At 35.0% G+C, this 20,943-nt stretch overlaps 1 long non-coding RNA gene and 1 pseudogene across 3 annotated transcripts; one reads left to right on the forward strand and one right to left on the reverse strand.

Moving 5' to 3' along the window:
* Positions 1-3,646: 3,646 nt before the first annotated feature.
* LOC132184991 (uncharacterized) lies at positions 3,647-12,869 on the reverse strand. Of its 2 annotated transcripts, XR_009440601.2 has the most exons (6): positions 11,873-11,941; positions 11,621-11,697; positions 10,993-11,077; positions 10,831-10,896; positions 4,012-4,069; positions 3,647-3,854 (listed from the first exon to the last, which is right to left on the reverse strand). It is a non-coding gene; the product is annotated as an uncharacterized LOC132184991 (long non-coding RNA). The 2 variants fall into 2 exon arrangements; XR_015912908.1 differs by lacking the exons at positions 10,831-10,896; positions 10,993-11,077; positions 11,621-11,697; positions 11,873-11,941 and adding an exon at positions 12,658-12,869.
* Positions 12,870-15,531: 2,662 nt separating this feature from the next.
* On the forward strand, positions 15,532-18,932 carry LOC132185374 (uncharacterized; annotated as a pseudogene). The gene is made up of 4 exons (XR_015912789.1): positions 15,532-15,622; positions 15,709-15,780; positions 16,935-17,491; positions 17,770-18,932. The product of XR_015912789.1 is annotated as an uncharacterized LOC132185374 (transcript).
* Positions 18,933-20,943: the final 2,011 nt, after the last annotated feature.

Below are 20,943 nucleotides of genomic sequence, written 5' to 3' on the forward strand. Positions count from 1 at the left end.
CGCTATAATGAATTGTTCTACCCAACCTGCGATGTTGGATCCCTTACTATCTCAATATCATTTGTATCTCACTTTTATCCATCGCTATGCCCCCACTCCACCCAATCGCTTATGAGACTTCCATGTAGAGAAGGTCTGTCCAGAATCCAGATAGGTTAGGTGAGCTCTGTGTAACGCATCTTTGTTGAAAGATGCTAAATGCTCCTGCAACTGCAACACATCAAGTAACCATATGCTTAACAAAAATGTCTGAACAGGCATGTTGTTTTAACAAAATGTCCTTCTTGTGAAAGGAATGAGAAAACAAAAATGTCCTCTTTATTTATTGTTTATCCATACGACATCTACATTATTACTTTTTGATTCTCTGTGATGCAGTGATTGAACATGCATGATATTGATGGGAGAGGTGCAGACTGCCGACGATAAATACGACTAGAAGACGAAATGAAAGTAATCTGAAAATAGAATTATTTTATTATTTTACATTAAATTCATTCACCACCAAACCAACTTCTGACCAGCATTCATTTTTTTTTTTTTTGGTTTTCTATTAAATTAAATTTGTTTCCTTTAATCATCTGATTCCCTTCTTTAAATCTCAACCATCCAACATCCGATAATAATTAGCCCATAGGTAATAGTTAGAGTGAAATACTTAATTCTCTCATAAAATTTCATCATTTTATTTTTTGCTCTTTAGGATTTCATTTAGAACATAATAAGAACCTTTGATTTTGATAAAGATAAAAATGGTACTTCCATTAAAATTTCGTTCAAAACTTAACAGAACTTCACGTCAGTACCAATTAAATATCACCACGTGTCATGTAATTAATTTTTAATTTTTTTTTTAAAAAAAATTAAAAAATAAAAAATAAAATTGGGGGTGGCTCCTTGGCCATTTGGGGGTTGGCTGGGTGGCCACCCCCATCTGGCCGAGCCACCCCCATTTTGCCAAGGGGGTGGCTACGGCCAACCACAATTTTTTTTTAAAAAATATATTTTTTTTAAATCTTTTTAATTTTTTTTAAAAATAAAAAATTAATTACATGACACGTGATGACATTTGATTGGTACTGACCCGACGTTCCGTTAAGTTTTGAACGAAATTTTAATGGAGATACTATCTTTGTTTTTATCAAAATTACAGGTACCTCTTATAATTCAAATGAAATCTTAAGGGGCAAAAAATAAAGTTTTAATTAAAACAGATAAAGTTTTCCTCCAAAGAATTTCCTTCAACTTAGTATATAAAAATGACATATGTCCCTTAACATGTGAGATGTACATTTTTTTTTAATAGAAAGGACAAAGTTAGAATAAATTTTATTAAAAACTTATGTACATCTCACATGTTATTAAAAATAAGGATACATGTTATTTTTATAGACTAGGTTGAAAGAAATTTATCCAACCCAATTTAAAAGAAAACTTTGTCCAATTAAAACTCTATGGGAGAATTAGGTATTTAACCTTAATAGTTAACATTAGTTTTTCTCTTCAATAATACAGCTTACTGCTTACTGCCAATTATTTAGCTACAAATTGAAGCATTTATTTAGAGAATCTTTCAGGGTTAAAAAACCAAAAGAAATGATCTGGAAATTAATTGGCTTGGAGGGCTGGGTGGTGAGGTGGGCCAGACTCATTTAAAGACAATGAATACCATCCACTCAATAAAATACATAGTTGCTGATCTGGACAGCCCCTTCTCAATTTCGTTTTTGGACATTATTTGTGAATGAGACATGTTTGGTAACACACGCCGTTCTCTTTCTTTATACAATATTGTCTCTCCAATATTATGCTACCAATTCCAATGAACATGAAACTCTACCTTCGGGCCCCACCAGTTTTTTCATGCATGTCCATCAATCATGTACAATGTCTACTTAACAAAAACTATATAAAAAGTCGCCAACACTTTAGGCATTTCTACTGCATAAAAACTGTATGCACCCATAAACAGTTTTAATTTTTATGTCGTATCATAATACATTTTTTTTTAGTGTAAAAAAAAAAATTAAAAAAAAATAACAAATTAAGCCTTAATTCCTATATATATATATATATATATATATTAATCTATGTTATTGTCACAAAAATATGTGCCGTTGAAAAGTTTTTCATTTCTAACATTGTCAAGTATTCGTTTAGTGTAGCAATTTTAAAACGTGCGGTTTGAAAAAATAGTAATTTCAAAACATAATTAATGAAAACGCGATTTTTAAAAATATGATTAAATCAACCATTGAATTTAAGATGAATGTTAAATAGAATTATTGATAAAGTCAGGAATTACTATGCTTATTCACATTCCTGACAACTCCACGGTTAATAATTTCAACCTTCAGTTGTATGACTGAAAAATAATCCAATATCATCTAACTCTAAAGGAGTCACTAGCAATGGCTCTCAGCAACTATGTATTTTTCTTCCTTAATACTCCTGATAGACCCAGTTTGTTGGACAATTGATAGAAATACATTTAGATGATTGTACCTAAAAGATTTAATAAAAATAGTTCACCAGTTTAGTGCAATCGAATATGTTAAACCCGTGAACCTAACGTAAATATAAGTAGACCTTAGGTGGGTAAATTGCAATTTCTAAAATCACAAGTTAGCAAATAAAACTTGATACAATCCATGGGTGGATAAAGTGTAATTTTTCCTTTTTTTTCATATAGAAATATAGTTATTAGACTCTAAACAATGTGAATAGATATATATGCTGTTAGAAGAATATGAAAAGTTCATATCATGATATACATGGAAGACAAGTTTAAATAACACTTGGTGTAATTCTTTGTTACTATTATATTACTCAATAAACCCTTGGATTACATGTTATCCATAATGATTATGGAGGGACAATATATTCCAACAGGGGAATTAGTAGATTTTGCATCTCTTGGTCAGAAAACTATCGTTATGTAACCGACATTGTAGCGGTCACTGACACATGATTGGATAAGATCTGCTAAAAACTAAATCACAGAATTCAAGTCATTGCAGCAAAGTCCATAAAGGGAGCTAGTATTGAAAAGTTCCCAAGCAAATTTTTGGTTCAAAATTAGCCTTTTAAAGTACAGAATGAGGCAAATAGATTCAATAAGTCGGAAGAATGTTTAGAAAACTTTTTCAACACTCATGCAAATCTGTACTAACCATCCAAGCTAAGCCCTACATTGGTTCTTTACTAGGTGACATTGATCGAGCTTATAAGTGATTCTAGGAAGCTTTATTTTCATCTTGACTAGTCTTTTTGCAGTGACAATACAAATGTGAGTAGTGCTTTTCCTAAGCCATTACAAATAGTATCAAAGCAACCTAATAACACTATGTGGCGTTAAGACACTGAATAATATGAACCCTAATAAGGATGTCAGGGATTTGAGTGCGAGAAGTTGTAACACCCTAGAAAGTTAGTCCCCCATTGAGGATATTGATTGCCCACATGGAGTGGGTGAATTATAAAAGAGTTTATAAATGCTAAGCTTACATTGATTCCTAGTATCCCAAGTCAAGGGACTTTGCAACAAAACTTGGACATTCTAAGTTTAAAAAATAATAAAAAAAAATTGTTATGGAAGGAATTATTTTGAAGTAAAAATTGGAGGAAAGATACGAATAATCATAGCAGACTAAGTTAAACCTCCCCTGCCCACCAAAATTAAAAATTACTATCTTCACATCTTCCTCAAATCCAAGATTTTTCCTCACCTGCACTTCAAGGAAATGTTTCATACTCATTTCACATATTTTGTGCTGTAAAGCACACCTCTTCTCTGGATTTGTGTAATCTCCTTACGAAAAGGGGTGCATCAATAACATTACGAAATGGTGGCACTGAAAAATGAAAAGGAATATTTTAATACCAATTAGAATAAACATTCTACAACTTATTGGCCAAAAGAGCCGAGGCAGATATGCACACAGCTGTATAAAAAATAAAAATAAAAAGCTTCAAAGAAAGCTTCCAGAAATGTGCTTGAAACGAACATACTTAGGCTATAGCCCGGTAGACGGATTAGAAACTCACTATGCGCATAATCTTCAGCAATCTGCATAACTTTTTGTTAGATCATTTAGATTTGGCACTACAACATCAGTTATTTCCTATGCAAGATTAAATTAAAAAAATAATTGTTAGTTCTTGTGTTGGCTTAATTCAGTTCCAAAATGCAGATGCTACTGTTCATGGCTCAAACACTGATATAGAATGCTCAGAATCCAATCTCCACCGTTCATAATTTAGATTCATGTGTTATGAACGTCCCTGCAAAATTTCAGCTCAATCGGACCACAAACGCCCATCGATCGGAGCTGTTGATGAAGACTGGACAGGCCGGGTCCGGACCCCAATTCCCCGGGTCCGGACCTCATTTCCAGAAACTAAAATCTTGCTCCGCAAAGCCGTGTCCGGACCGCCCATTAACGGGTCCGGACCCCCCGTAAGTTTTAGGCCCAAAAACGTGTTTTTAAGTGGGTTAGGTCTAGGGTTTTGTCGGGGGTATATATACATCATTATAGAAGAGAGAGACACGAATTTTCACCCCCAGAGACTTCGTGTGAGGCTGTGCTTGAGTGATTATTTTGTTGTGAGCCAAATTGATTCCTCTTAGAGGATTTTTGTTAGTATTGATTGTGTGCTTAATTGAAGTCTATCGGAAGGGTCCGATAAAGGAGAATCACGTTGAAGAAGATTGTGAGCGAGGAGACAAGTTAGAGGCTTGTCGATCTTACAGAGTCAAGGTCTTGCAAAGGGTTGTAAGTGTTCCTAGTGTCTGTAATCTCTGGATAATCTTTTGATAGTGATTTCCTGGGTTTGGCTGCCCCGGAGAGGTTTTACTTTTAGAACGTTTTCTAAAAGGTTTCCTCTTCGTCACCAAAATCTTTGTGTGTGATTGTTCATATTTTGGTGAATGTTTGTTTTGATATATATCTGTTAATTCCGCATAAAATTGTGATATTTATCTGTTTAGAATTTTTCAATTGGTATCAGAGCGGGTTCACTCCGTGAAGGATTAAATTCCTGAGTGTGATCTTTGTTTCTTGTTTAAGATGTCTCAAACCCTTAACACTGTGCCTAATTTTGATGGATCAAATTATGGCTATTGGAAATCCCGTATGAGATTTTTCTTAAAATCTATAGACGTTTGGCATGTCATTGAATCTGGATTTAAAGCTCCAGATAAGCCGACGGCTGAGTGGTCTAATGTTGAAAAACAAACTCGTATGGCGAATGACAAAGCTATGAATGCTCTATGCTTGGCAATTTCACAAACTGAGTTCTCCAGAATTTCAAATTGTGATAGTGCCAAGGATGCATGGGAGATCCTAGAAACTACGTATGAAGGAACTAATCTTGTTAAAGCTTCAAAACTTCAAATGTTAGTTTCTCAGTTTGAGGATATTAAAATGTTAGAGGATGAGACATTCAATGAATTTTTTGGTAAACTTAGTGAAATTAGAAATTCCATGATAAATCTAGGAAAGAAAGTTTCTGACACTAAGCTTATTAGAAAAGTTATGAGATCCCTCCCTGAAAGATTCAGAATGAAGGTAACTGCTATTGAGTCATGCACTGATCTTAATACCATGAGGATAGAAGAGTTAGTTGGTGCTCTTCAAACTTATGAGTTTTCCTTGCCTCAACCTAGGAAAAATAAGGATATTGCCCTTAGAACTCTTAGGAAGAACTCTGATGAGTTATCTGATGAGGATTCACCAGATGATGAGGAACTTGCATTGATAGCTAGAAGGTATTTTAAGAATGAACATAGAATTTCCAAGAAATTTGGAAAACAAAAAGAGAGTACTCAGGGTAGAAATGAAAGAGACCCACGTGGTCCAAAATGTTATGAGTGTTCTGGCTATGGTCATGTGCAAAAGGATTGTGCTAACCTCAAGAGTAATAAGCCAAAAGGTCAAAAAGCTTTCAATATTACATTGAGTGACACTGATGAGGAAGAGACTCCTAATTATATGGCTTTTGGTGCATCTTATGATTCTGATGATTCTAATCAATCAGATGTTCAGTCTGCCCCTGATAATGAATCAAATAGGGTTAATGATCTTCAAAACTCCTTTAACAATTTAATGGAAAAGTTTTCTATGCTTAGAAATACTAACTTGAAAATTGTTAAGGATTTTAAGAATCTTGAGCTTGAAAGGGATAATTTGTTGAAATCTTTGAGTGATTCACATGTTGTTTGCAATACTCTCAAATCTGAAAATCATGTGTTAATTGCTAAAAATAAATCCCTTCAAAATGATCTGATTGCATCTAGAAATCACTTGAGTAAATTCTCTAGTGAAAAGCTTGATAAAATGTTGCATATTCAAAAGCAATCTAGCGACAGATCTGGCTTAGGATTTGATAAAACTGCTTCTTTGTCTTCTAACCGTGCTTCTACTTCAAAGACTGTTTTTGTTAAACCAGTGAAAGTAGAAGAATCTTCAAGTGAAGAAAAGCAAGTAGTTGCTCCGACTCCTCAAGGTAATAAAGGTAAGAAAATCTACATTGAGCCTCAAGCATCTTGCCCTACACCTAGAGTCATGCATCCTCCTAGGAAATTACCTTCACAAAGGTTTGTCCCTACATGTCATCACTGTGGCAAAGTGGGTCACATTCGACCTCACTGTTTTAATTTGAAACTTCATGTGCATATAAATAAAAATTCCTATTCTAGGAAAGAAAGTGAGGGTTTGGTCATAATGATGAGAGAAGTGCTATCTAGGCTAGATAAGTTTAAGCAAAGTCATAAGTCTAGACCTAAGATTTCTCAAGTTTGGGTTAGGAAGGATGATACCATTCACCCCTTGAGGGGGAGTGGTGATGATCTCACCTTATGTTAGGTGAGTCACCCACATGTCTAGGATTGTTTTTCATGCATATCTTTGCATATCCTAGAGCATGTTGTTTTTCGTTTTTCATTGCATTTTTGTTTTATTTTGTTTTGAAATTGTATTTTGTTTGTGTGCATTTCTTTTGTGAAAAATAACAAAAAGACAAAAATATTTTACTTTGGTTGTTTTTTTTCTTTTTTTTCTTTATTTTGTCTTATGCACCGAGATAGTTCATTAATTTCTCATGTTGCTTTTTATGAATTTAATTCCTTACGTCTTGGAATGTTCTTAATATGCATGAGATGAAAATTTGTGTCAATGAACTTGTTTTTGTGGTTACCTAAAGCCTGAGCTTATGTGGTACTTTTTGCCTATGCTTTATTTCTTGTGCACAGTTAAGCTTAAATTGAGGTTTTGTCTCACTTTATTTGTGAGGTCTGTTAGGTAGCCATATGAGGTTTTTGACTAGTCATATTTTTCAAATTGACCATATGCTAGTTGAACCTAGGGCTTAAAAATTCCTGCTTTCTCTGTTGTGATAAGCACCAAAAGTTTAAGGACACTTTCTCAAAGAGAAAAATAAACAAAATAGTGAAACAAATAAAATCAAAAGATCATATTCCAAAAGGAATTTATTTCACTGTGTCAAACTTGTGCAAAATATTTTACAAAGAGAATTGTATAGGATGAGAGTGGCTAGGCCTTAGTATGATAAGGTTTGACTTTTGATTTGATATACTTGTCAAAACCTCATGGTGGTGAAACTTTCTCCTCATTTTGTAAATTGAAAATTTTTCTCTTTGGATGGCTTACCCACACACCACATTGAATGGAACATTTTCTTGGCTTGGGTTAAGCAATATGAGTTTCTAGCCATTTCTAGTCTCATGTATATTTTGCATATTTGGAGCATGTTTGGATATTCATTGTGCAATACATGAGTCATTGATGTGTTATCATGTGTGTTCATTTAACTTTTAAGGGAGAGAAACATGCTTTGCATTTCCAGTTTCCTGTTGTTAATTGAGTCATACATTGAGGGGGAGTTTTGCTGATGTTTCTTTATAATCACGCATTCTACGTCATTTTTTTTATCATGAGTTTTATTTATGTCTTCTTGTTCTACATATGCCTTGATGTATTTTGTGAAGTGTTTCAAGAAACATGAAGACCTTTTGTCATTCTGTGACAAAAAGGGGGAGTAAATATGGGGAGATGATGGGATTGGCTCGACATTTTGGTTTTGTCACTGAATTGCCAAAGGGGGAGTTTGTTAGTTCTTGTGTTGGCTTAATTCAGTTCCAAAATGCAGATGCTACTGTTCATGGCTCAAACACTGATATAGAATGCTCAGAATCCAATCTCCACCGTTCATAATTTAGATTCATGTGTTATGAACGTCCCTGCCAAAATTTCAGCTCAATCGGACCACAAACGCCCATCGATCGGAGCTGTTGATGAAGACTGGACAGGCCGGGTCCGGACCCCAATTCCCCGGGTCCGGACCTCATTTCCAGAAACTAAAATCTTGCTCCGCAAAGCCGTGTCCGGACCGCCCATTAACGGGTCCGGACCCCCCGTAAGTTTTAGGCCCAAAAACGTGTTTTTAAGTGGGTTAGGTCTAGGGTTTTGTCGGGGGTATATATACATCATTATAGAAGAGAGAGACACGAATTTTCACCCCCAGAGACTTCGTGTGAGGCTGTGCTTGAGTGATTATTTTGTTGTGAGCCAAATTGATTCCTCTTAGAGGATTTTTGTTAGTATTGATTGTGTGCTTAATTGAAGTCTATCGGAAGGGTCCGATAAAGGAGAATCACGTTAAAGAAGATTGTGAGCGAGGAGACAAGTTAGAGGCTTGTCGATCTTACAGAGTCAAGGTCTTGCAAAGGGTTGTAAGTGTTCCTAGTGTCTGTAATCTCTGGATAATCTTTTGATAGTGATTTCCTGGGTTTGGCTGCCCCGAAGAGGTTTTACTTTTAGAACGTTTTCTAAAAGGTTTCCTCTTCGTCACCAAAATCTTTGTGTGTGATTGTTCATATTTTGGTGAATGTTTGTTTTGATATATATCTGTTAATTCCGCATAAAATTGTGATATTTATCTGTTTAGAATTTTTCAATAATATTAGTGTAATGTCAGTAAATATGTTACTTATATATGTATGTATGTATGTGTGTATCTATGAATGTATACGCACATACAATAAAATAATCAGGTCATAGGCACATCTGGTGAATGAAATTGGAGGTGAAGACATGATAAAAAAAAATTCCACATAAGACAGTTATTTCACTCTAGAAATCAACTAGTTTCAGAGAATGAACATATAGGAAAAGATGAATAAATTTCATATGACTGTAACATGAATCTTCTTAGAAGTGTACCAATCTCGAAGTTGATTCACATGTATGAGTCAATTACGCATTACACACTATCATTTTAATTTAATGTTATGTGAATGTAAATCTCCATAAGACTTCCAAACTAAATATAAAGTCTAATCATTACCCCTTTCTGTTTGGTGAATATACTTAAATTATTAAGGCTAAAAGGGCACAAGGATCATGAACAAGGCCCATTTCTAATGGAGCCAAGGATTTGATATTCTAGTGGGTATATATGTGGATTCCCCAAAGCTAATCGAAGCCAAGGGAAAAATGATCTCAATGTCCATATTGGAAAAATGAAAATCTAGTGAGCTTTGAATAAAATGCAGGGACAATGAAAAAATCTGCAAAGAATTATGAAAAAGCTTTAAACACAAATAAAAGCTCATAGTATTGCAAAAGGTTTAATATGTAAATATTCATTAAGATGTGCAAAGTGGCAAACCCAGTACATGGGGAAGTCTGAAGGAGAAACCTCAAAATTAAAAAAGAAAATACATAGATATCTAGATCTGATATTACAATTCAAAAAAATGCTTATACATAACCATGTTTCTATATATATTTGGGAGTAGTCTTGTCCTACACCTGCATCCATGCCAAAACTCCCTTTCCAAGTAGTTAGCATCTCAACCACCTTCTGATGCATTGAACTTAAGGACTCCAGACAACAACCAGGCTAGAGAACAAAACTCTAGCAGCAAAACAGTGAGACAACAAGTGACCTACTTGTCTTACCACAACTCAACACAAGCAAACACCAGTCAACAACTACCTGTTGTCTCAAACAAGGTGGTTTACTGCAATAAAAGAAACTTAAGCACGCCAAGTGCTCTTCCAAGGTAAAGAACTCCAGATTCCCTTATCCATAATAAGATTTAACCTCATACTTTTGATTCTTTGTCAAACTCCCCTATCTGTCTTCCCACACCATCAATCATTATTGAATATAGCAAATTCAAAAGAGCATTCACCAACATGAACTCCCAAACTTACAGCACTTCAGTAATAAAACTTCCCATTAATAAAACTTACACACACATACACTTTTCAAACTCCAGGTGAACTCTACCACCACTACCAGTCCAACATTAAGAACAATACTATTTTGGTAAGGAAAACAACTCTGAAATTCTACTTAGGATAGGGGATCATATGACCTGCCAATAACTAAGTGGTACTTAAACTCATCCCCGAACTCACCCAAAGGAAGTCCCTGCACTAATAATATGTCCCAAGAGACATAGCAAGGTAAAGATAGACATAAAGAAGGTGAGCTTAATAGAGAGCTCTTAGTTCAGCTCAACCTAAATACTCAGTCCCTCTCCTCTTACTAGTTAGTGTACTAAAATGGGTGTCTAGTTTTCCTTTGAGTCAAACTTGAAAGTTTTTGTAGAAAAATATATAACTTAATAAAAAGGTAAAGGTGGGATGCAGAAGAACAAAATATTGACAATAAAAAAATCTTATGATTGATCTAGAAGAGTCCCTTAATAAAATTTCTAAATACCAATCAATGTATAATATCTGTGAGCTTTGAACAACTTGTATGCATATTGATTGATGTGAACAGATTGAAGGTTACCTGCCAAAGATTGAACTATATATGGTGATATCCGGCAGCCATCACATTGTATAGATAAAATCCCAACTGCCCAGGTTTCACAAAAAGAAGAAGGTAAAAAAAAAAAAAAAAAAAAAAGGAAAATGAGGTTTTAAAGTAATAATGCAGGTGTTGAATTCATACTTTCATATTACTTTTCTTGACAAGTCCATGACTGTTGTATGCTTGAAACATACATGCACATCAGTCAATTTTCATTGTTGCCTCCCTAGAAAAAGTATCACAAGATCAACACCTTGCATCTGATTCTCATAAGAAATCTCAAAATGCCCACAAAAACCCTTTAGACCAAACATATAAAAAATTAATTATGACCCATTGTAAAAACTTGTCTTAAAGACATTAGAACAAATGATTTGACCAAACAATCTTGGTGATAATGCTGGGAAAGTACAGATATTTTCACACGAGAACAAATATATAATTGTTGTTGAACTTTCAATGCAAGTACCAAATACATCCATAAGTTTTTGGTGATGTATCACATAGATATATTCCAAAATAACTTTAATGTTCATCATAACTTTGTCAACATACCGCAATATATCACCCATATTCAAAACATTGGTCAGAAGTAATAAATAAATAAAAAGGCTCAATAACAACTTCAAAACTAAATTTGAAGATTACAAGCTTCTTCCAGAGTAAGGATTTAAACTTGGATTTTGTAAGAAAGATCATATGCGTAGAAGAATTTTAAAGTTGCTTATTAAAAGTTACAATCATAATAATGTCAGTGCAAAGAAGTCACCTGAAGTTAGTGACACATACAGAACCAATTCCAGCATCTGCAGCTGCTCGGCATGCAATACGAACAACATCGGAGACCTGCTATTAGAAAAGCTTTTTAGCATGAATGAAGGACATTTATATTGGTGGAAAGAAAACAGTCGCATTCCCACAACCAAAAAAAAAGGCATTGCTTTGATTCCTTATTTCATGCTGCAAAACTCTAGCCTCATAAATAAAAATCCTATACAGAAACATTTCAAGCATCAATTACCACTAAGTCAGCCTTGATGGAGTTCAGCCACTCAACTTCTGTTGATAAAATTGATGCCCGACATAGCACCACCATTTCAGAATACTTTGATTACCCAAAATGAGCCAAAAGAAACCAGTCAATCAGCACACAAGATCGAAAAGTTTAGAAACAGGGCCAGCAAAAGATAAAACAATCAATATCAATGGAAACATTATTAGTCCCAACTATCTACATAGGAATGATAATTGTGTTCCATAAATAATGACATTCACAACCTTTTCCAAGGAGGCAAGACGATCAACCGTCAAAGCATCTGCTTAATTGAACAGTCCCACAGAAAATGCCTCGTTATTACAATTGCAACAACACCATTCAGACAATTCCATACCACTGAACATAATAATGCAAATCGCCTACACATGCATTAAAACTTGATAAAGATTATGGTTAAATAATTCTTTTTTGCCTACACTTTCCTTATTTGATAGGGAGATATCATCCTAAACTAAGAGATCAGATTTTTTTTTTTATCAGATTGAGAGGATTACACCCTTTTTCTTGTGAAAGTAGCAGAATACACCTACTATTTGTAATTAAACAATTTGAATTTCTTTCACAAGTTTATAATACATGAAATCATAGTTTTTGCTTTTGTAACATCTGGAGGCTCAATTCAATAGTTGTATGATGAAAACGAAACAGACCCATCACGGTGAATGATACTGAAAAGAGGAATAAACAAATAAAATTTAAAAATATCATCATTTTCGAATTTCCCAATGCTTCAATCCAAGATAACTAACCTTCCGGATGAAGAGCCTTGGTGATTGTATTTCAAAAGTGAATACAAAGTCAGGAGCGCCTGAGACCACGTGGACATCATGCCCGGCTGGCTAGAATGAGATGCCGGACAACCTGTTTATCACATCATCAGAATCACATTAACACAAGTACTTGGTTGAACAGGAAGAACTTCAAAGGAGAATTTGGTTCACCCCCGGCCCCACGTTGAAGATTTGTTATCAAAGTGACACTTGTTTTCTACCCGCAGTAGGAAAGAAGAACACGAATTTAAATTTAAATGAAAAGTTATTTTATTGTCCAAATTCTATTTTGTTATATTTAATACTATGCATAATGTTATGTCATGTAAAATTTTTAAATTACGATGACAACATATTTCCTACGTCGCAATATATGCTATTGAATTTGTAAAATTTAATCTTAATCAAGAAATAATTCATTGTCATTTTCACTTGAAATTGGAAAGATTTTATTCTGTTTAGTTCCACTTTTCTACTTGCAAGGGGGTTGTCATTTGAAAGGTTTATTTAGATTTACCGTTTTAAAATGTATGATTTAAAAAATAGTAATTTTAAAATGTGCACATTTTAAAAACACACTTATTGGTAAAATAACAACTTACCTTTAAAACCACAATTTAACTTTGAAAGTGTCATTACCCCCATCTAATTAGTACACTTCAGATGCACCTCAGTCCTCAGTTACAAGTACTGGGACTGAGAGTTGGTAAATTGCTAAATAAAGAATAGATAATTAACATGCAGACACATGGAAGATTAATGACTCAATTAATGAGTCAAAAAAGAATGGCTAAAAAAATTGAAAGAAAAGAAAAGGTAGTACTAGTAGAAGAAACAAGCCTCGGCGACACGAGTGATTCGGCCGAATCCACGGCCACTAACATAGTATGCAAATACCAGATGCTGCTGATCATCATTGCCTTCTTCCATTGTCATCTTCCTCGATCGTTGAACAAATATTTTAGTCAGTTTTTAAAAGGTTGTTGTATTGGTATGTACTATAAATAGCCATTGTGTAGAAGAAATTAAGAGATCGAGTTGAATGTCTGTGCATTGACTGTGAAGTATACGGCACGTTGCTTACGACCTTTTTCAATTTTGGGATCAAGGTTCATGTCTATCACCGTTTCTTTCTTTAAAACGTCGGCTTCGTTCTTAAAATTTGTATCAAAATGAGAATGGTTGAAGACTAATCATAAAGAGTGGTTGGTCCAGTTCTTTTTTTTTTTTTTTTTTTAGGGGTAGGGTCATTTCTGGTTTGGATTTGGTTTTCGGCTGCCCCTATTTGGCTAAATGAGAGTGGTCGAGTTACTCTTTTGGCTAAATAAGAGTGGTCGAGCTACTCCCAATTTTTTTATATTTTAACCCTTTTTCTATTTTTATTTTTTTTAACGCTTTACTCTCCGGGCATTTTTTGGAGTTTAGGAACTAAAAAGTCACGTGTACACATGACCTAATTTCCATCCAAACATATGGAAAATCTTAAAGAATAGACTAAGAGCTTACTCTATACTTTATACTTTATACTTTGGGGGTAGAGGGGTAAAATGTCTTTTCCTCTATTTTAAAAGTAATAAATACTTGTGTAAAAAATCATAAGCATTTATTTTGAAAATAATCTCCTTGATTAAGCTCAGTTGACTGCTTTAAGTATTCATGAGTGCTAAGATCGAAATTATAATTTAAGGAAATTTACATGATAGAAGATTTTATAAAATTCTAAAATATCTTAATCCCAACATATGAAACTAGGCATCATTTGTTATTTCTTTTTGTAAATTCACCATTAACATTGATGAACAAGAAATGGGCAAAATATTGATATGGCCCGGAATAAAAGATTTTGAGGTTTATTGATATTTGGCAATGGAAAATGCTAGCCATCCTTCCATTTTACTCTCACCCACTTTATTCTCTAACGTGACATTGACAATCAGTCCCTCAAAATATAACATGGCATTGCCTTATTACTTAAAGAGTGCGTCTTCTATACGGTCGTGGATGTTTTTGCCCACCAATAAATGAGTGCCAACTCATATTATCACAAATTAGAAAATAAGTTTGGCTACACCAGATAATATTTTGCAAACATCAAACGAAAACAACAAAAAGCCTACAAAATTTTACAGAATGGTCTGAACCCAAAAACTTACAAGCTATGTTTGCCAAGAGTCGGGCCGGCACTGTTCCAGCTATAGTGCCATCTGACATGTACAGTGCCAAAAATTGACTTTGTAATATTAAAATTTTTTTTTTTTTTAAAAAAAAAGGAGGAGAAAGATGGGGTGGTTCCAGCCACCCCTTGGCCCAAAAAAAAAAAAAAAAAAGGGATCGAGTGCATTTAGGGGTGGCCGGACCACCCCCAAGGGGCAAGGGTAGTTTCGGCCACCCAATACGGCCGGTGTGGGGTGGCCGAAACCACCCCAGCCCGTTGGACCACCCCCAAATGCACCCGGTTTTTTTTTTTTTTTTTTTTTGGCCAAGGGGGTGGCCGGACCACCCCCTTGGCCATGGGGGTGGTTCGACCACCCCCAGATCGGCCAGGGGGTGGCTCCAGCCACCCTCTTGGCCAAAAATGGGGTGGTCCGGCCACCCCATTTTGGCCAAGGGGTGGCTGGAACCACCCCATCTTTCTCCTCATTTTTTTTTTTTTAATATTTTGCTTTAAAAAAAAAAAATTAATATGAAAAACTCAATTTTTGCTGCCACCTGTCAGTTGGCACTGTAGCTGGAACAATACCATTCCAGCTCCAGTGCCGGCCCGGCTCACGGCAAACATAGCTACAGAATCATACACCATTGGACCCAAACCTTCTCAGATAATTTCCCTCTCTCTCTCTCTCTCTCTCTCTCTCTCTGTGGTGTGGAGCTCAATTCGAATACTGAGTCACTGACGATTACTTAAAATATAATGCTTTCGTGCTCCTCAACCTCGTTGGACCTTGTAACTCTCTCTCTCTCTCTAGTATGGCATTGCGACATTGAGTGTCTCTTTGTTCATATTTTTCTTTCTTTGCGTGTTTGGTGCAGAGTTTTCACTTGGGTTTTCCCAATAACTGGAGTTTGGGAACTTTTAGAAGATCAAGATTTTGTCATTCTGAGGTGGGTTGGTTACTTTCCCTTTCAACTTTCAAGACAATTGCTTTCATAGTAAATTAGTAATGCATGCTTGGTTGCTGAGAAAACGGTTGAAAGAAAGGTTTACTTTTTGATACCCTTTTTCCTTTTCCTTATGTAAGTAATGATAAAAGAAAGGTCATTCTAATTAAACTTTCTGCTTATTGTTTAATGTCCTTTTAATGTCCACTTCCTTCTATTTTTTTGATTTTAATGTTCTGAAATGATATGAATTTCGTTCTTCTATTCGTTGTCTTGTTTGTTTGTGTTTGCTTTAATTGCGTCACACTCATTTTTCAATTTCTCTATGTTGTTTTCATTTCTTCTGCTATGCTTAAGATGGCAGCATTCGAGAGGATGGCAACCATCTATTGATCTTACATCACAATTTATGATAATGGCTCCAACTTTTTTGGATGTGACATTCAAGATGACGGATTTGTACCTTCAGCACATGTAAAATGAAAATGGGTCATTCAATTTGCATGGTACAAGAAAAGAGGCCCTGAATAGCTTTAGATCATAAGTTTTGGTTGATATCCCAATGGGTGAGCATCAAATATTTTATAGCTCATTTATCCATCGTCAATTGTAACCATCAAAAATTTGTGTATATCAAATTGAAGATTTAAATTAACATGTAATATAGCATTATAATGGGATACTTTTGAAAACAATTTCTAAGAATAAGTTTTAGAGAAATGCTAGGGGTACAAAACTTGTGAGATTACAAGAGGACTTTTTCTTTTTCCCTCTCTAAATCATACACATCCGGGTTATATTTTAATTTTACAGAAGTTGAACAGTTGATGTAGGCTTGAGGCAAAATCAGCATTTTATGTTGTAAAATCTATAAATTCCTTAATTGTTATCACAGTGGGAAAAGGGGGAAGAAAAATGAAGAGAGAAAAAAAAAAATTGTCTTACAATTCAATTCTTCTGTTTGATGGATCACAAGGTTCAGGAATGATGGTTCTGTTATATTTGAGGTTTGAAAAACTATCAAAACTTGAGGAGTTCATTAAAAGTGAACCGATAAAAGAATACTTTGCCATCTAATGGGTTTAAAAGTTCCTTCACTGCTTGCTGTTTATGTATCATAATGCCTAAATCTCTTACTTCTTGGCAATGTCATGCAGGAAAGAAGCATCATAAAGCCGGGGAATAAGCAGGAAAATGGCACTTTTGTAGTGCACAAGAAGTTCGTCACAAACGATGATCTTCTACTTTCCCATTTTCCAATAGCGTAGCAAGATAGCCCACCTCCTTTGGTTAGTGCATTGAAAGCTTCTGCCGAACAAAGCGTTGCCAGTTTTCACTTCCATGGGCATAACAGAGGACGCGCTGCTCCATCTTCATTAACTCAGCTAATTGGTTTAAGACCATTTGTTCATGATTTGTCTGAGCTTCTGGAGCTTGACAACCTCTTTTCTCCAGAGGGGCCTATTTTAGATGCACAAAGACAAGCAGCCAAACTCTTTGGATCATCAGAGACATGGTTTCTTGTTGGAGGTACCACTTGTGGAGTCCAAGCAGCAATAATGGCAACTTGTTCTCCTGGAGAATTTCTAATTCTTCCTCGGAATTCCCATATATCAGCTATATCTGCCATGGTATTATCAGGTGCACACCTAAGTACATCATTCCCCAGTATGATTTTGACTAGGACATTGCTGGTGGTGCGACTTCATCACAGGCAAGTATAAAATACTTGTTTTCATGTTCACAGCATTTGTTAACATGTTTTGTCTTTTAACCTTTAAAGGAAGTTTATTGCTGATAAGAAATTGGTATTGTAACCCTTGGATACAATAGTTAAAGCGGTCAAGAAGATGTAATTCTGAGAAGTTTAATTTAAAGAGACAAAAAAATATCATCATGGTGACCTTTTCTTTGTCTCTTTTATTTTAACAGTTTAACAGCCTTTTTTCTACTCAAACTATATATTATGAATCAAGATGGCCGTTTTTACAGGTAGAGCAAGCAATCAAGGAATTAGAGATGGAAGGTCGAGAAACAGCTATCACTTCCCCTACTTATCACGGTATATGCAGCAACTTGACTGAGATTTCCAAGCTTTGTCATTCTCATGGAATTCCTTTGATTGTTGATGAGGCTCATGGGGCACATCTAGGATTTCATCCCCAGCTGCCTAATTCAGCCCTCCAGCAAGGAGCTGATCTGGCTGTACAGTCCACTCATAAAGTTCTATGCTCTCTTACGCAGTCATCGATGCTACACATGTTAGGGAATATTGTAGATAGCGAAAGAATCGGTAGATGTCTCCAAACTCTTCAAAGCACTAGCCCTAGTTATTTGCTTTTAGCATCATTAGATGCTGCTAGAGCTCAATTAAGTGAAAACCCAGACACCATATTCAACAAAGCAATGCAATTGGCCTTTGAAGCAAAACATTTGATCAAAGAAATACCAGGCATATCAGTGTTTGACCTTGCAAGCTTTTCTAACTTTCCTGCCATTGATCCTTTGCGACCTACTATTGGTGTTTGGCAGCTTGGTTTGTCTGGTTATGAAGCGGATGAGATATTATGTAGAGATCATTTGTGAACTTGTTGGGATCATATTACTTTCGCAATTAACCTTGGAACTAGTAGAGATCATATTCAGAGGCTTGTATCAGGAATCAAACATCTAACAGAAACTCATGCACCAATACACGGAGGTAAAGGGAGATTGCAGCATAGTGGCTTTACACCCTATGCAGACATCAAAATGAGCATGATTCCCAGGGATGCCTTTTTTGCAAGTAAAAAGAAGGTGAGTATAGCAGAGTGCCTTGGGGAAGTGTGTGGGGAGCTTATATGTCCATATCCACCAGGAATACCAGTTCTGATCCCGGGTGAGATTATTACGGAGAAAGCTTTGGATTATCTACTGGATGTAAGAAACGAGGGTGCTGTTATTACTGGTGCTTCTGATCCTTTGCTCACTTCCATAGTAGTCTGCAATGTGTAGTATAGACGAATGGATTTTGGCATATATTCCAAAAACAGCAACAGCAATGCAAACCAAAGATGAATAGATTTTGGCATAGAGACAGGGAAATGATATTTTCGTGCTCCTGCATGCAAAGGGTAACATGAAAATGTAATCGAATATCTTGACGACTTGGCAATGTTGGCATTATCAAAAAGAGTAGTGTTATCTCACTATCACACTCTTTTGATATCACTATCACACTCTTTTGATATCACTATCAATCATCAACATATCTCTATCAATCATCAACATATCTCTAATCCATCTTTCAATTTTTGAAATCCCCATTAAAATCAACATCATTCATTTCCTTTCTATTCTGCTTTACTACATCAAACTTTAATCCTTCAAGTTCTGAAAGTATTGATGTTCTTTATTGGTGAGGCTTCTTCTCCAACCTTAGTTGGGAATTTAGCTCTACATCAAAATAAAACCTACATCTAAAGAAAACTTAAACTAAAAAGAGAAAAACTGTAGAATTTTGCTCTCTGAAATTCTATAACTTTTCTTGATTGCAAAGAGGTTTATTTATAGGCTTAGAAAAGTCCTAAAAGCCCTATTAGATCTAGATAATTCGAAGGTCTGTGTCCCAGTCAAAATAGAAGTGTGAAATCGGAATAAGATTCGTCCAAATTTGTGTTCTTTAATTGCGGGGCGATTTTGGCATAGTAACCGTCCGAATTAGGAAAATCCTATTTCACAATGAACTGTAATATTTTGAGTTAACTTTCCAATGCCGCTTGAATCACTTCAATCAAATATTTAAGTAGAAAGTTATGGTCAAAATACTGAGACATATGCAGAATTTGAATTTGAATCAAATCTGAAATTTTATCCAATTTGAACTTTAATCCAATCTGATCTTTAATCCGATTTAACCTTTTCTTGGATTTGGTTAGACTTAACCACATCATCTAGGTTTTCTCAAAGTATGCTTTCTTCCAAACTTTGCATTTTTCCCTTTAAAGCTGTAGTTTTTCTTTAATGACCTACAAAATATTAAAAACACAAAACTAACACAAAATATTAAATAACGACACAGTTAAAGGATTAACTAATGTAAATAAATGGGTCCAAATATGTAATATTTGGCACTTATCAAACACTCCCAAACTTACATTTTGCTAGTCCCTTAGCAAAACAAAACGAAAAATACAATGAAAGCAAGAAACATAAATCCTCTTTCGTGGGAGAGACAATTGCATTTAGCATATGCAACAAACCTTTTAAACCCCTAGGCGTCCCTAGTGGACGAGTGAAGTCTCGTGGGGGTCTTAACAGGAATGATATCCACAAACATTGTAGCACTATGTTGTTAACAAGAAAAAAATTTCTCATAAACCATGGTTCTTATTCTTGAACAAACTTTAAAAGACAAATACCATCATCAGTGTCAAAAGGAAATCCAAAATCAAATCACTCATAAATGGACAATTGAGACCTCATATGTGAAAAGTGTAAAGTGTAATTAGCATACAATCATGAAGCTTTCAGTTTAAACTCAAGACAAGTTCCATAAAATTTGTAAAATCTCTATCAAATGAAACAACTAAGGATATGCATTTTTTATTTTTTTTTACAGGCTTTGCAATGTCTAACTCCCTTAAGCTTTCGACTTGACCCATGTAACTAGTGTTAGGCCAATGACTCCCAAGCCAGGTGGCTTCAGGGCACTAGATATAAAACATCTCTAAGGGTTTATTAACTTAAGTCAAAAAGGTTACGAAGTCAGATTAGCCATATGATAAATCAACACTGAACTTCACACATTTTTACGGGATCACTCAATGCTTAATGAGGCAAAAGGTCCGGTTACTCAGCGGAAAACTCAACATGATCTTTCTTTTCTTTTTCCTTTTTTTTTTTTTTAATTTATTTTTTATTTTTTATCTCTTGCAAGCCAATGATTATTCATCAATAGGTCATCTAACAAATCTCAAAGAGAACAAACTTAAGCTCAAACATCATACCTCACAGAAAACATGCTAATGTGCTCATAAAAATTTATCTCAAAACAAGTGAAATCTCTTTTACCCAAAAATAAGTCAAAGGACTCAAACTCCTAATGACATAATGATGATGTTCAACCCTTTAAGCAAGCTAATAAAATGCAAATCATAGTTACTGTTTAACTCAAATTTAACAACA

This window comes from Corylus avellana, chromosome 7, assembly GCF_965113065.1.
Source record: "Corylus avellana chromosome 7, dhCorAvel1.hap1.2, whole genome shotgun sequence".
Lineage (NCBI taxonomy): Eukaryota > Viridiplantae > Streptophyta > Magnoliopsida > Fagales > Betulaceae > Corylus > Corylus avellana.